General features: G+C 28.9%; 1 protein-coding gene and 5 non-coding genes across 6 annotated transcripts in view; 2 read left to right on the top strand and 4 right to left on the bottom strand.

Moving 5' to 3' along the window:
• The window catches only part of Alpha-man-ia (alpha-Mannosidase class I a), a 478,743-nt gene that overhangs the window by 341,733 nt on the left and 120,185 nt on the right, over positions 1 to 16,825 (bottom strand). The gene's annotated exons all lie outside the window — the stretch shown is intronic.
• Positions 832 to 904, bottom strand: Trnar-acg (transfer RNA arginine (anticodon ACG)). The gene has a single exon. It is a non-coding gene; the product is annotated as a tRNA-Arg (tRNA).
• Positions 1,246 to 1,317, top strand: Trnae-uuc (transfer RNA glutamic acid (anticodon UUC)). The gene has a single exon. It is a non-coding gene; the product is annotated as a tRNA-Glu (tRNA).
• Trnai-aau (transfer RNA isoleucine (anticodon AAU)) lies at positions 2,217 to 2,290 on the bottom strand. The gene has a single exon. It is a non-coding gene; the product is annotated as a tRNA-Ile (tRNA).
• Trnad-guc (transfer RNA aspartic acid (anticodon GUC)) lies at positions 13,194 to 13,265 on the bottom strand. The gene has a single exon. It is a non-coding gene; the product is annotated as a tRNA-Asp (tRNA).
• Positions 13,641 to 13,712, top strand: Trnad-guc (transfer RNA aspartic acid (anticodon GUC)). The gene has a single exon. It is a non-coding gene; the product is annotated as a tRNA-Asp (tRNA).

Raw genomic sequence — 16,825 nt, 5'->3', positions numbered from 1 at the left:
TATCATTCATTCTGCAAAGCGTGTATCGAGAGTGAATTATGGCGAATAAACCTGGACAAGGAACGCCCAGTCGAGATCAGCCGCACATATTATGAAAATATATGTATATACGTATATCTACTTTGGATAGGCGTCAAATGCAAGAGATCCCAATTACTGTGGAAGCAAAAAGATTCAAATTCAATTTCATCTTTTTTTGGCATCGTTTTATTAAATGATGCAATATAGATGCGAATTGCGCGAGTAAAAATTTTAAAGCAACAAATACATAAAGTGTAAAACTGAAAGCAGTTATTTCTGTAAAGCAAAATATTACTACAGTTTTTCGTAATTTTAGCATGGACTACGCAAAAATATCAGATATGATAAACAGAAAAAATTGAACAATATTCCTTGTTTAAGTATACCTCAATAAATATATAGTAAATATGTTTTTTTTTCGAATCTAATAAATTCCTTCAAATGTACTAAATTTAGCAGAAAATTAATAATAAAAACATCAAAATATATTATCAAAGTTTTTATGTTTATTGCAAATTTTTTTCAATTAGCGATTTTATTTTTTCTTTAATTTGCATTATAAAATTTTTACATTTTATGAAAATGAAAAGAAATTATAATTTTAACACAATTTATATATTTAAAATTTTAACTCAATACAATATTTGCGCTTATATTACATTATTCAATAAGGTGGAAACAAAAAGATTTACATAAAAACAATCAAATTGAAACATTAATAAATATTTAAGCACATGTGTAATAAAAGCACATGTGTAAATTTTATTGTAAAATTTTTTTGTTTAAAAATAAATTTTGCAAAAGATACATCGATCCTGCCAGGATTCGAACCTGGAATCTTCTGATCCGTAGTCAGACGCGTTATCCGTTGCGCCACAGGACCACGATACATCGGTGGTCTGCATTTTCTATACATTGTATAATTTTATTCTTCTAAATATTATTTTAATAAATATATCAAACAAAAATATTTCTCACATTTTAAACAAGATATATATTATACTTTTTCTTACACACAGAATAGCTTTTTTTGAAATATATTTTATTAAACATTTAATATATCTAAGAAATGATATTATTTTGATAATATAATAATAATCTATCATTTTAGTATAACATTATTTGAATTCAATATTAAAATAAGCTTAATTATTAAAATTTAATATAGATTATTTGTAACAGTACACGCTTCTAGAACCGGCTTATAAGACACTCTTACAAGAATCCGGTATGGTCTAGTGGCTAGGATACCTGGCTTTCACCCAGGAGGCTCGGGTTCGATTCCCGGTACCGGAAATTCTTTTTTTCTTTTTTTTTTTTAATTTTTGTACGACATAAAATTACTAAAAGAGTAAGAATACATCTCGTATATTTGTATATTTTCTAAAATATTTTTACATTTAATATTTTATTCAGCACATGTGCGCAAATAAAAGACGCGATCAATAAGTACCATCACGTTCGTGAAAGAAACGAAAAACTTCACGGAGTAAATAAGGCATGGCTATTGCTTTTCTCGATGAAAAAACTTTTTCCTATTCCGGAAGCCACGTCTACTATTCTCCAACACTGTCCCAAAACGGCCCCATTAACGCCTTGACACAAACAAGCCGCGTTGAACTGGAAAAAGTTACTCAATTAGAGCTTTACGTCGTTCCAAAACTTGCTTCGTACTCAGCCAAAACTCAGTCAAATTCTTTTTTTTCTTTTCTTTCGTTTCATCGAACTCGAGCCTTTTAAGTCGAAAGCCAGATATCTTAACACTAGACTATATACTGGATTAAGACTGTCTTATATACAAACCAACTCTATAATTCTATAATTTTATACTACTACGAATATATATAATTTATATTTTTATTATATTATATTTATTTATATTTCTTACTGCTTCTTGTGCAATCACAAGCATGTATTTCTTTCGAAGTTCGGAGTAATATGATTATATTAGTTAAATTTTTTTGATAAATTGCACACATAATAAGAAGGAAGAAAAAAATTCTATAGATGCATTTCTTTTATTCAGTGACCAAACTATTTAATATTGACTAGGAAAACTAGATTTAACATATACTAGATTTAACTTGAATTTTTTTAATTTAAAATTTTTTTAATTTAAATTTTGATATATTAAAATATGATCATAATTAAAGGAATTATTATATAATTTATATATAGCTTGAGCAAAAAAAACTTGGCCCATGAGGGGATCGAACCCGCGACCTTCGCGTTATTAGCACGACGCTCTAACCAACTGAGCTAATGGGCCAACTTACCTAGCGCCTGCTTTTACAAGTTGTTGAATAACATCTTTTGCTTTAAAAATTTCAATGACATAAATTCTTAATGCTTTTATTTTGTCATCATTCAATTTCTTTTTTTTTTCAGGATAGATACAATTAAAATATATATATAAAATATATATCAGTTATATTTTAAAGTAAAAAATTCAAAAAATACAGTTCATATAAAATACTATACAAAACTTAATTTTTAAAAGTCTTTTTTTAAAAGATTGAATTTTGATCTTTTTAATTTATTACTATTCTCGATCTTTTTAATTTATTACTATTTATTAAGAAAAAGATAAAAAATGTTTGTGAAATATTGATTAGTGTTGTCCTGGTTAATATACTGTGTTTATGTTTAAAATAAAATAAGCTGTAAATATTATGTCAAATATGCTACACAATAATATTCGTTATATTTTGACATAATTAATAATCGATACGAAGAAGCTACGCTACTGTAACGAGTATTATCGCACGATGCCAGAGGAAAAAATTAAAAATATTTAATGAAGATTATGGAGGAAAGATTTTATGCTAAAAAATACTATAAATAGTTTTTTCTTCGAATTATAAGAATGTCACATCGAGAAATAAAAATGCCAAATTGGAGTTTATTTCTGTTTTAGCATTAATCTATTTTTTATAAGCCGTTTAACGTAATTAAGTTTATATCAAACGACATTATCTTTATATAATATACGTAAATAAATATTAATATTACATAATTCACAAAAAGATATTTTAAACTAAAAATTTCTAAATAATTTTGTATCTTTTTTGAGACATTTCCTAGAAAATTATATAAATAGAGTAACAAAGTTAAAATTATACTGTATTAAAATCGTGTTTCTTTTCTGGATATAGCGTTGACATTTTCTTAAATGAAGTAAATCGTTATATTTTCTGAACTGGAAGTCATTAAGCTCATGTGTTGCAAAGTCTATACACTACTTTGAAGCATTAAAAAAAGTATTTTAACTTTATAATGTTCTCTCCTAGATATAGGTATAGCCCTACATCTTTGTCTTTTTTTTCTAATAATATTGAACCTCTCGCAATATCAAATTTACGGACTTGGCGTTGGCAAGAACTAGCTAGCTAGCTCGCTAGCGAGAACCTTTAATGGCATTTTTGCTGTCTCGCTCGTACAATCCTAATAATTCTACGGCTCTCCCCTTCTCTCTTTCTTTCTCTTTCCCTCTTTCTTTAGCGAAAAATATCGTGGAATAAGTCTACAAGCTATCATTAACTATTGAGCCGCTGCAGGTGTCCAGTATGACTCTACCATGGCGTCAACAAACTTTCTTCTATCGCCATACCTGTGAGCAGCAATCTGCTACCGTCTGGCAGAGCTTCAGGAAAGAAAAGAAAGAGAATAATGTATATGAACTTTAAGAATTATGGCGAGAAGAAACATGACTGTGGACACGAGCCAATCGACCAATTATCTAAAACTTTAATGCAATATTTCGCATAATTATACAGGATATCTACAATAAAGATGTGTGAATATTATAAAGGAAATAAAGAATTTATAATATATGTAAAATTACACAGGATGTAAAAATTAGAAGATGTGTTCCTATAATAAAATTTCAAATATATCAAAAATCGCCAATAATTATAATTTAATAATTATGAAATGCAATATTTAATTTAAAAAAATATTACTGGCAAATATAATATTCTATGATATATTGATGGAAAATTTTATTTAAGTTATTTTTTCATTTAACGCGCGTGAAGTATATAAAATTATTTCGGAGTTGTATGTTATCGTCAAAGTTCCATTTCTTCATAAGTAACAATACAAGATTGAATTTAAATTTTCACAGACTTGTTGAAGTAGATAAAAAATTCTATTTACTTTATGCAATAAACAGCAATGCATTAAAAGTATTTTAGGATCAATATAACAAAGTCACGCACAGAATTTATTTTATATTGACAGATGTTCTATTTTTTATGACAAAACTGAATAATAATATTTCCAATAAAAAAATGTTTCTTTTTTTGTTCAAACTTTTGCTCACAACACAATCAATGAGAATTAGTGCATATTCGGGTAAAGTATAAACTACTATAAGTATTTCAAATACAATGAATACGTGAGCACGCGCCATCATCATCGCAAAGCCCAAACGAAGTTTTTTCATTTGCGTGAGTAAATCGCCATAAAATCGTCAGGTAGAAGCAATCGAACAAACTGACCATGTTTGCCATCGACTCGCAGCGCGTCCCGGTTACATCGTAAAACTGTCGTTTTTTGCCTCAATCTCGAATGGCCGAGGCTAAATTGAAGCTCGTCGCATATCTCGATTTAACTTACACACGTATGTACGACTGATTCCGCAGGGGATGAAATCGAGTTCAACTGACCTGAAATAAAAAGAGGAAAAAACCATGTTCAAACTGTTTTCTTTACGTAAAATACATTTTTTTAAATTGATAAAAAGAAATACATATTTGTAACTTTAATCAGACTCATTCTCTAATCCTATTCGTTATCGTTAATCTTGCAGGAATAAAAGTGACCATTTTGTAGAACGAATTCAATTTTTATTAAGTAAAATACTTGAAAAATATAAATCAAATATTTTCAACGAGATTATAGTATATATATGTCGTATATCACGGAACAGTTAAAAAGTGAGGAGTGCGAGTGAGGCATGAGATAATTAACGACAGTACCAGCCCTCCGCCATCGCGTTTCGTATATAGCCTGTGCGACGGGTCGATCGGGATCGCCGAGAAGGCGAGGGGAATCGAAAGGTGTGCGGATCCCGTCCACGGACCCCGAACAATCACCGACAAATGCAGCTACTTGGGTGGCAACTTTCCACTTCGCTCTCTTCCTTCATCATGTTTCTCAGCCGTGAAATCCGCTTCTGGAATCGCGGCACGAATTTCTGACAATTCAAAAAAATAACCGCATCCTTGTGTAACTATCGCGAAAGGGACCGACGATTCAACAGCAAGAATACCGTTACTAAAACTCATTTCACATGAGCTCTGTCCGAATATATATTTCTCCTTTTCTCTTGCCAATTGAAAAATTGGGGAGATATAGTAATATCATTAAAGATTTTAAAGCATCCAGTGCAGAGAGATTAAGCAAAATTAATGGAAATATTATTATTTCACTATGTATTAAATTTATTAAATAGAGAAAACTGCTGAAAATGCACGATTTTCTCGATTTTGCATGAGAATTATTCAGAGACTGTAAGTTTCCACAATGCGGAACAAATTTTTCTTTCGCCGCGTGAATTATAGCATGTGCAACCGCGCGAATACTCCACCGTGTGGCTCGTTTTAACAAGATGCAATAGAGACGGATTTAATTAATTAAGGGGATTATTAATATAAATTAAGTGCGCCAGAAATTTACAGCCCGATCTTCCACGTTATTTTTACGTGGTCTTGACGGGAAACATTTAAAACTACTTTCGCTATATCCAACAATCGATCATAAACTATATAATTGAGTAAGGAAACGCGTAATTATTTTCTTAATAAGGCAATAATAATATTTGTTAATATTGTCATTAAAAAGAAAAATATACGCAAAATACAATAAAAGCATAATTATCCTTGTGCATGATTGGATCCTTTACTAATGACGCTTTTTCTCACAACTAACATGTCTCGCTCGTTAATTACATCGGATACATTCTAATCAGGAATGTAATTAGATAAACAGATAATAAATAGCCTTGATTAGCCATATATAATTTGTAATTTTCTTATATTTACTATAATTTCAATATCTTTTACATAGTAGAAATAGATTCGTTTAAAGCAAATTTCATCTATAGTAAATAAAATATTTATTATAATTTGTTAAATGTTATATAGAAAATATTTATTATAATTTGTTTTGTATATATTTTCGAAATACGTACTCACGCTGGAAATAATGCATTGTTCTTTTTATAATATGTATATACTGTCGTTTTAATTAATTTTTAGAAAAGGTATATTAAGTTAATATTTGCTTCAAGTATTATTGCCTCTTTTCCGAGAAATTTTTAAAAAGTTATATTCATTCAAGAGTTGACACATACTATGTTGTACGGAAATATATGTAGGAATTTCTTTTTACGCAATTGATACTATATATCAGAGTTTCATGCATGCAAAATGATCTGTCACATATATTGAATATGCATTAATGCGATACGCTATCATACTTCTCGACAACAAGGAAATTTATACATATATACGTCGAATTTTTATTTATTTGATAAGCGATAAGAAAATTATCATTGACAGATAAATTACAAGTTGTTCATTTAACTAATTGTAAGTAAGCTTCATATATATAATCTATATAATTTAAACTTTATTAATGAAAATAAATATAATAATGATGAGAATATTCGTTTGACAATCAACATGTTAAATAAAATTTAAGAAATCAAAAATTTGATAAGATAATAATACTAAATTAATTTATCGTCACAAATAAAATAAATATTATTCTTCGAATAAACGTTGGATTTTACTTGTGACGATAGCTTATTTATAATTAATTGAAAGTACAATTATTACCAGCATATATACAAACATTAATTTAAAATAAGTATAAAATATTAAACAGATATGGAATATTATAATTAATTTATGTTATACAATAATGTATAAAATATTATAATTAATTTATATTATAAAATAATGTATAAAATATTATATAATTAATTTATATTATAAAATAATGCATAAAATATATTAAATAATTTGGGGCAGCGGTAAATTAACTATAACACATTGGTATTTGACCTTTACGACGTATAGTATGTTATTTCCACCACGACACTCGAGCAGTAAAGTAGTGGTGTGAGAGACGCTACGTATATTATAAATTCTTTTTCGAAAGGCGATCGTGACAAGTATCGAGAAATAAATCACTGTAATCATTATAATTAATGATCAATAAATCTCCAATAAACAATACATAATGTATGATCGCGGCGACAGCTCTTTATCGAAATGCGTATATATTTCTTGTGATTTATATATTATTACATATTATATATACTATTTAAAATCAAAATTATTATTTTATTGTTTTCATAATTATTTCTTTAACGATGCTTAGAGTCAAATATATTTCGTCTGATGCTTTCGTTTAATTTTTGAACGATTTAAATATAATTTACGGATTAAGACGAATCAGAAATGAATCGCAGAATAGAATAATTAATACGACGAAAGGCCGCGCGTAAAAATACATTAATTGTTTCATAAATAATTAATTTATCATTTAAAAATATAATGGATGGCGTATATATTTTAAAATGCGTAAAATATTTTGGACAGAGAAATAATAATAACACGTTCGGCCTTGATGGCGCGTAACGCGTTATTGTTTACATATCACTGCTTTATTATCATTCGTACAGTGACATTCGAATAATAAAATAATAGTGTGGAACACTCCATATGTTATTACATTCTTTTTCAAAACGCGATTGCGATCGAAAAATTTCATTATGATTATGACAATTAATGATTAATTAATTTTCGATAAATATGTAACGTGCAATAAGTCTTCCAAGCGCATATTCCATGTAATCATTTGTTATTTCAAATAGAAAGTAATAAGCATAAAAATTATAATTCGTTTTGTTGCGATATATATGGACAATAATTATTTCTTTAACAATTATTTCTTTATGAACAATTATTTCTTCTTTCTTACTTAGAGAGTTAAATATATGTTATCTGATTTAAATTTACTGTCAAGCTAATTTATCATTCGGATTTCAGATCGTGTAATACGATACAAATTGTAGAATCAATTAAATTAAATCAACCGCATTTAAATGAAAAACAGTAATAATTTAAGTAATAATTAACTTAAAATTTAAGGAACAGAATATTTCACATGAATTATTCTGTAATCACATAATAATATTTTGCGGCGATATAATAATAAATTTATTTATTTTATAGTGTTTTCTTACATACTGTTGTTTATTGTGAGATTCATTTGATTGAGATCTGTCATACGAACAGTGTTTAAATCTAATTATATTTTTCGAAATTTGTTATCGAGAATCGTATTTCTGATATCGAATTAGAAATCTCATTAAACATTGTCGAGCGATGCTCAAAGTTCTGCTCCGACAAGCGGTTCGCAATCGGAATTCGGGAATGCCGTGTAAAGTCTCACGCATCTAAATACGGAAGTGTCGTGTAAAGCATCGTGCATGTGAATCAATGAATCTTGATAAAAGGAAGAGCACGACTGATTAAAAGAAGGAGCAAGTCTAGGAAACATCAAGCACTAACGAAACAATCCTGAAGTGAGTGCTTATTATTTTGCATATTAATTGTTATATAAATCGCGTGCGCGAATTGATTCCATTCGTTTATTGAAACGATTTAAACAAGAGTTCATTAGAAAGAAATTCTTTTATAAAAATGCTGTAAAAGTTCTATTAAAAAAAAAACATAGTCTTTTCAGAATTTATAAAATTATTCCATTATATATCTGCTTATTATTGTATGCGTCGATTAAAAAATTAGATGCGTACAATAATAATTTTATAAAATACGAATTATTTAATTATAATAATTGATTAACAATCGCGCGAATAATTTTATTACTTGTATATAATTTATAACGTGTACCGATTTTATCTTGATATTTCATAGTTCATCTATTTATATAGAAAATCAAAAACTTTGCTTTAACTGATGCAAAACCAAATTAAATAAATTATCAATTAAATAAATTAAATAAAATAGCAATTAAATAAATTACATTTAATGTGATAATAAATAATATGACCGTTTAATTAATTTTATGTTATTATACTATATTTATACACACACGCGTATATTTTCTCATTCTAAATTATATTATATATTAAATATTATAAACAATTTTTTAATCAATCAATTTTAATTAGTAACTTGACTCTATATCAATTAAAGCAAAATTATATTAAAACGTCCCAATGAATAATCATAAAGTTGTGGGACCATAAAATCTATACATTTATCTGTCTCCGATATTATTTAGCTAACAAAAATTTCTTATTTCTCGATTATGGAGATTAAAATGTTAAATATAGTCACATCAATATGATTAGAATCTCTCTCAATAAAAGATAGAATTATTAGCTCTGAGAATCGATAAGTTTAGCAAAAAAAAAGTAAAAAAATCAATTCTGATTGAAGAGAAGCAATAAAAAGTATTCAAGATTCCTAAAACGTAATTTTTTCATTTTTTATTTTATCAACGCGCAACAGCTTATATTAATCAGAAAAATAGAAATTTTCAAGTTTTAATACATATTAATTATATAAATTGTAAAACTTTTATTGTAAAATATTTTATTGTAAATTACTAAAATCGGAAAAATGCATATAACACAAAGTTCATTAAATTAATATATTCAGTAAATATATTTGATAAATATAATCATTTTAAAGTTTATCAAAATTGTTCAAAAGTTTAATAATTTATTTTTTCGTGCCAAAGAGTTGTCAATAATTTAAAGAAACTTTTTACTACAAAATTCCATAATTACAGATATTATCAAAGTTCTTTTAGCACGTAATTTACAAAAATTATTGAATAAGAATATAAAGAAATACGATGCTAAATCAACAATACAGAGAGATTTATACGTATCTATAAGATATATTGAACGTCGTGTTGAAAGCGAACATAATTGAGGCGGATTCACCAGACAGGTGTCCTAAAACCTTAAAGCTTTCAAGCGCTCCGACTGATTTCCACGCACTCATCGCGTGCAACGGCGGCATATCTCTAAAAACGGCCTGTCAGGTGATTTTAAATTTATTCTCGATTACGGCTTATTATGGTCAAACATACGATTGCGAATCTCCCCAGTTAGAGACGATGCCTCGTCGTCTCGAGTCGTTCCCCCAATAGAGAATTCTTACATATAATTATATCCTCCCCGACATCGTGATTTCTGCCGCCTCTTTCGACGCTTATCATGGGAGTCGTTAGATGCGTGTTAGATGATCCGCGACAACACTCGTTATTATTCATAGTCGACACACACAGGCTGATGTTCGCAATGTGATAACAGTGATTGCGAAGATTCATGGTGCACGAGAGAGATTCGTTTTATTAACATTTCGATGATCTATAGAGTTTAGGGCTTATCGCAAAATGCTAAATATTTCCAGCTAAATTTATCCAATAAATTAAAAATCGATTTATAAATATCATTTAGTAAGAATTTTATGAGATTAAAAATTAAATCAACATTTATTTATTTATTTATTTATTTATTTGAGCCAAATTCCTAATTATTAATTTATGAGATTATTTTATATTTTTTTCTTTTATAATACTTGTGTGTGTGTGTGTGTGAATTTTGATCAAAAACTTTAAAATTTCTAACAGTAAAAATATGTAAAAATATTATGAAATTCGTAAACCGCATTTATCAGCACATTTACAAAATTGATTACATTATATAGAATTGATTATATAGAATTTAACGAGTTATTTATTTTTAAATATAATAAAAAATGAGTAAAAAAAAAGAACAAAATAAAATTTATTTCAATAAGAAATTGAATTCTCTCGACAAACTTTTAAGATACTATCGAAGAAAATACGGTTCTGATATTTTCTGGTACGTACTTGTACGAAACACAATTCTTAGGAACTTTGAATAATATGTGATTAATGATGGAAATATCTCTCTATCCCGCGTCCTCTTTTTTTACAAAAAAAATAATAATTAGAAAACAAAATGTCACAGATAAAGGTAAAAAAAATTGCTTGCAAATGTTAAGTAAAAAAATAATAATATTTCTAATTATTCATATCATTTCGCATAAACAATCGAATCGTTCAATTTGGGATCGGCATGGTAATAAATGCCCAATCACGTTAAGATCGATTTGTATTAATATATAATTGGAATATGTGCGTGCTTAGTTAATCGAAGTGCGAAATTTATCGCGAGAGCAAGAAGGTACTGAAAGGGGACAAAGGGGAGAGGATACCCCATATGCGATTACAGCTATTTGATATGCCGCGACACTCAAAACTCGTACATCACACTTAACCGTTGAATATGGAACAGTCAGTCCTGGCAGCGGCGCATCCAGCATGCATAGACCGCAATTATGGCCGTTAACTATCGTCGGCACGCACGCCGAGCACGAATTTTCCATTGTGCCATAGGGCCTCATTCAACGCTCACCAGCATCGTAAAGAAAATCCTCTTCCTCTTTCGATAGTTATAAATAATATAAACCATATCCGCGGAGAAAAGGAAAATATTTGTAAAACATTTTTCTTAATACTTTTGTAATCCCATCAATATCTTTATATAGAAAGTTTATAGGATGAAATAAATAAATGATAAAAAATATCTTATTTTATCAATTGGACATGACTCGATTAATCTTACTTAAATAGAAAATGGAACAAATATTAAATAAGAAAATTTAAAGCAGATTTCAGAATTTATTTAGCTATCAAATATGATGTAGTGCCTTTCTTTTTATATAATTGTTATATTGATATCATATCTGTGAAAAGATAAACTCGTAATACGTAGCGACAGATCTAAAAAAACGATATAGGTTTTTACATTTAGGAGTGTTTGACATCCCATAATTTTTTTCCCTCATCAATAAATATATTTTGCTATTTGCATATAAAATATAACATAAAAAGCGATGTTTAAAGAGTTATAAATAAATTTAACAAATTTTTATTGTAACAATTCTTTTTTGGTAAGACTGATATTCTCTTCTTGCAAACTAGAACAATTATTTTCAAATCAAATAAATATCAAAAAAATTTTCAATCTATCTTAATTTATGTTATATTTATCACACTTCAGGAAGTCTTTTTCAAGTCTATAACAGTTTTAGTTATTTTTATGCAACTCAAAATGTATGTAAAATTTAACTATATGTAACCAAATGTTCACATTATACATGTTATACATAAGAAAAGAGATACTATTTATGATAATCGAACGAGATGAACAACAACTATATTACGTATAGTTTATTCAGGCAGATAATCTTATACATTGTGTAAATCTCGGCAGATAACGTGCAAAAAGATTTCAAGACTTTCAGACTTTCAGACTTTCTTTCTTTCGCGTTGGTCGCCTCTATTTCCTGTCGAGACTCCCCGTGGACGACGCAGGTGTGGTTTGTGAAAAAAAGAAACAGGTTCGTACGCCGCCGACAATGAGAAAAAAAAATAAAGAAAACTCGAGAGCAAAAAGAGAGGTACATTCGGACTCGCGATGCTTAGGACAGGACGAGATTGATGCAGTCGTGAGGAAGGAAGGCAGTTGCAGGAGGCAAGCGAGATGGAAGCAGAGAAGAATGTTCCGTCTCCGTGTCACCGCACCCAATAACACGCGAGTAATCACGATTTAATAGCTCAATAACGTCCGCCACGGACCCCGAAACAATTTATCGGTCCCGCCAGTCAATAAATTCGGTTTTTGAGTTGTATACGGTAATCCGGCGAGCGGATTCGGCTGCAGCGCTTGAATCTCAAAGCGCACGCATCGAATTGGGATTGGCGAATTTTTAAAATAACGCGTATAAATCAACCGGAAGAATAAATATCACCCTTTACGATATATATCTCCGTCGTCTTTTCTGATTTCACGGCATGGCATTAAAATATTCGTTATGAAACGTAACACGAAACGTGATCTCGACGTGTTTGTCGGTGTAAGGTAGAATGTAAAATGTAAAGTGCATTAATTATACCGATGAACAGGATCTCATATTCGGTTTAAAAGTGTTTCTTTCCATATGAATTTGATATGAGCTTTTATACGAACACAATTACGAATGCGTGTATCGTTGAATATGAAAATTGTGAGGAAAAAAAAATTAATTCTCCCCGGCGGGGAATCGAACCCCGGTCTCCCGCGTGACAGGCGGGGATACTAACCACTATACTACCGAGGACTTGTTGATTTGTCGTTCTTTCTTAGTCTTGACATGTAGTGCGGCATCTTCACATTTGATATTTTCAATTTTCAATGTTAATAATTGTTGCACTTAATTTTTGTATACTATTATTAGGATATAAACAGATTATATCATAATGTGTTAATATCTTTAAATGTCAAATAAAAAGAAATTTTATCTTTATTCAAATCCATATATAACCAGTTTTAGAGATAAAAACTTAGAGAAATAATTAAATATTAGCGATATTATAAGCAATGTAAATTTTTCAAATAATTAATGTGCTCCGATACACATATATATGTATATTTCATATTGAGAAATCTCTCTTCCTAGAGAAAACGACAATAACGAACGACAACTTTCAACAAGTCCTCGGTAGTATAGTGGTCAGTATCCCCGCCTGTCACGCGGGAGACCGGGGTTCGATTCCCCGCCGGGGAGAATTTTTTTTTTATTTTTCACGAATGATATACACGCATCCCTCTCAATTAACAGATTAATTTTTCTTCATAAAATTACTCCCCTTCCCTTAATTCGGTTTGCTTGTTAAATTATCGTTAAAAAAAATTGCGTGTATGTGAATTGTTATTATGAAATCGTTAATCTATTAATACACGCGCGTTAATTTTGCAAATTATATTATATCTAATTACACAGAAATCAAATTATAAATAATCGATATCTAACATTTAAAAGGTAAAGATACTGACCACTATATCCCGAAAAGAAAATTTAATAGCAAGAATCGTTTTATGTATAATAAACAGTATGTATTGCAATAATTATATAGGTCTTTTTCGAAGGTATTTCCGATTCGAAAAAGATTTGCTATCTAAAATCCGGAAAAAAATCGTTCAAAAATAAATATAAATAAAAAAAGACGCAATGTAATTCTTGCATAAAATTTTGAAGATGTCATTTATTTAGTCCTGATATTCTTTTTATATCAAGTCTATATTTTATAGTAAAATGTATAAGAAATGCAATATAGCTTAGCCAATAATTTAAATTAAAATTAAATTTTAATGAAAATATTATATAGCAATACATTATGATTTGTTCATTCTAATTAAAGAAACGATAATGAATTTTGATTTAATAATTATATGATATAATATTTATAGTATTACTATATTAATATTATAAATATAATATTAATATTAATTATATTATATAATCATATAATTATCAAATCAGTGAGTTATTAATTGTGATTTTTTCTCTTTCTTTCTCTCTCTGTTTGCATTTCATCAATGCGATATACATCATTTATGTATAATATCATTTATTTATCGAAATTTATTCTCCGCATTTCGAAGATATAACGTGATAATGACAACAATAACTAATGATAATAATGTGATTACTTTCAATCTAAATGGATTCACGCTTTTAATTTCCTTTAAAATGTCTATATGAAAGTAGCGTAAAACGTATATGGCTATTCTCATTAGCACATCTTCAAAATCATTGGCTCGTTAAATTCTTCTTTATTAAAGCTCGAAGTCAAAGAGATAAGACATGAATTTTAATTTTGTTCATTAAAAAAATTTTTTTATATAATAGTGCGGATTATTGGTGTGCGCTATCATTTCTCATCTTATCCTGTATTCAAGATATTTATGTTTTTTTCTGTTACGATCACCAGTGATATGTTTATCGTTTCTTTAGTGCAAGCTGGCCGATCTTACGAAATTGTGAACTACTTTGTCGCTTAAGAAATGATTGCTAACACGATCGATTTGCATAGATCCGATGGATAAAGCTAACATAAAGCGAGCTGGACGGTGATCTTATTGGATTAGTATATGCACTCAGCTTCTCTTCTTAACATTTTCATGACAGAGCATATGTTGCAAGAAGTGAGGACAGAAACTGCGTGTTAATGTAAGATTTGTGTACTATGCAGATAACAGCAAGTAGTCACGTGAATTGCAAAATACGTAGATAAGTGCTTGACATAGATACAGTGTTTATGAGAAAATTTTGCTAAAAAATATTTAATTTTAACATAAATATTAAAGCTTAATATGTATGCATTAAAATGCAGCTGAATTTTAGAGTAACACGCCTAATTAATATTTCATCAAATATACATAATGCAAGTTGCAACGAATATTTTAAATTCAAATTATTAAGCAGGCAAAATTGACATATGAAGCAATACTACAAGGAATTACAATTTTTTACGTATTACGATACATAAAATGATGAAATGTAGAAAAATTAGATGCAAAATAAAATCTTACTCCAGTACATAAAAATATAATGTATAAAAACATCATTTTTGCCAGCTTTCTCACTTAAATTTATTCATAATTTCCACAATTTATGAAATCAGAGAGTGAAATATTTCGTAATACATGTGAATGTGCTCGTTTAAAAACGCATTCGGGACAAACTGCGTCTCGAATTTTCATGATGCAATGCGGTACGCCACGTTCACCTATCCTGGTAAATTTACATCCCGTTATTACAGCGGTATTTCGGGGGCATATGTTTGTCGCGTCCCACGTTTCATCATCCAATACGAGCGCTGTTTGTCTTCCCCCATGTCGACGTTAAATCTGATATTAGGATGAGCGCGCGTGATCACTCGTCAATACTCCGAGTGCAGCGACAAACCTATCGATTGTCCGTAAAGTCGATTTTGTAATTTAGATCGGCGCGTGGGTCCGTTGCTTTTGACGTCGGTATCGTATCAGCGACGCATCGAAACCGAATATTTCGTCAACGGGAGAATCACAGAATCAATCAATCAACGCATACCCGCATCGCGTTCAACACTCCAAAGCGTAAAATGAATAAAATATTCACACTGCATATAATGATACGTGTATTATTTGCTTTATATCTTTATTCGCATCAGGATCCATCTCTTCATTCAATCCTTTGACGATGACATAATTGACACAAATTCTATATTAAGTTAATTTTTATTAATTGTTATAAAGAGGATTGTAATAAGATTAACTTAACATAATAACATGTATGGAAGAATTTTTCTGTTGATAAGATGTCTGTCAATTTTTTGAAGACAATAAATAAATAATATGTAGAATGTTCGATATTTAATTTCGATATTTTAGATGAGTTTAATACATTAAAATATTTGAACATATGTATAATATTTAAAAGCATGATTTGTCAATCTCATCAGAGTTAACAATCTTTTTTGAAAACCAACAGAAATAGGCGATAATGAATAAAGGCATGAATAAAACACAAATAATAAAATAAGATAATAGATTTACCATTGAAACATGAAAATGGAAGAAGATATAACTTGTTAAGGGAGAAAAAAATTTATTTTTCATGATACGCGCATACACATTTTTCTCGAGTTACCATAAAAATATCCGTAAAAATAATTCGAAAACTACAATTAAGTTTTTGATGTAATATATTTTTAATAAACGAAAAATGCTATGAATATCTATCTGAAAATGTTATCTTTCTGAGCTACAAATTGAAAACGTATTTTCCTCTGCGTTATTTTATATGCATTATATTTATTCAAGAGATCATTTTTACTCCCAACTGCTGTTAATTTA

The sequence above is a fragment of the Camponotus vicinus genome, unplaced genomic scaffold, assembly GCF_025532165.1.
Source record: "Camponotus vicinus isolate PSW18456_S1 unplaced genomic scaffold, iyCamVici1.0 SCAF_5, whole genome shotgun sequence".
Classification (NCBI taxonomy): Eukaryota; Metazoa; Arthropoda; class Insecta; order Hymenoptera; family Formicidae; genus Camponotus; species Camponotus vicinus.
Note: the sequence above shows the minus strand (reverse complement) of the source record. Positions and strands in the feature narration are given on the sequence as shown.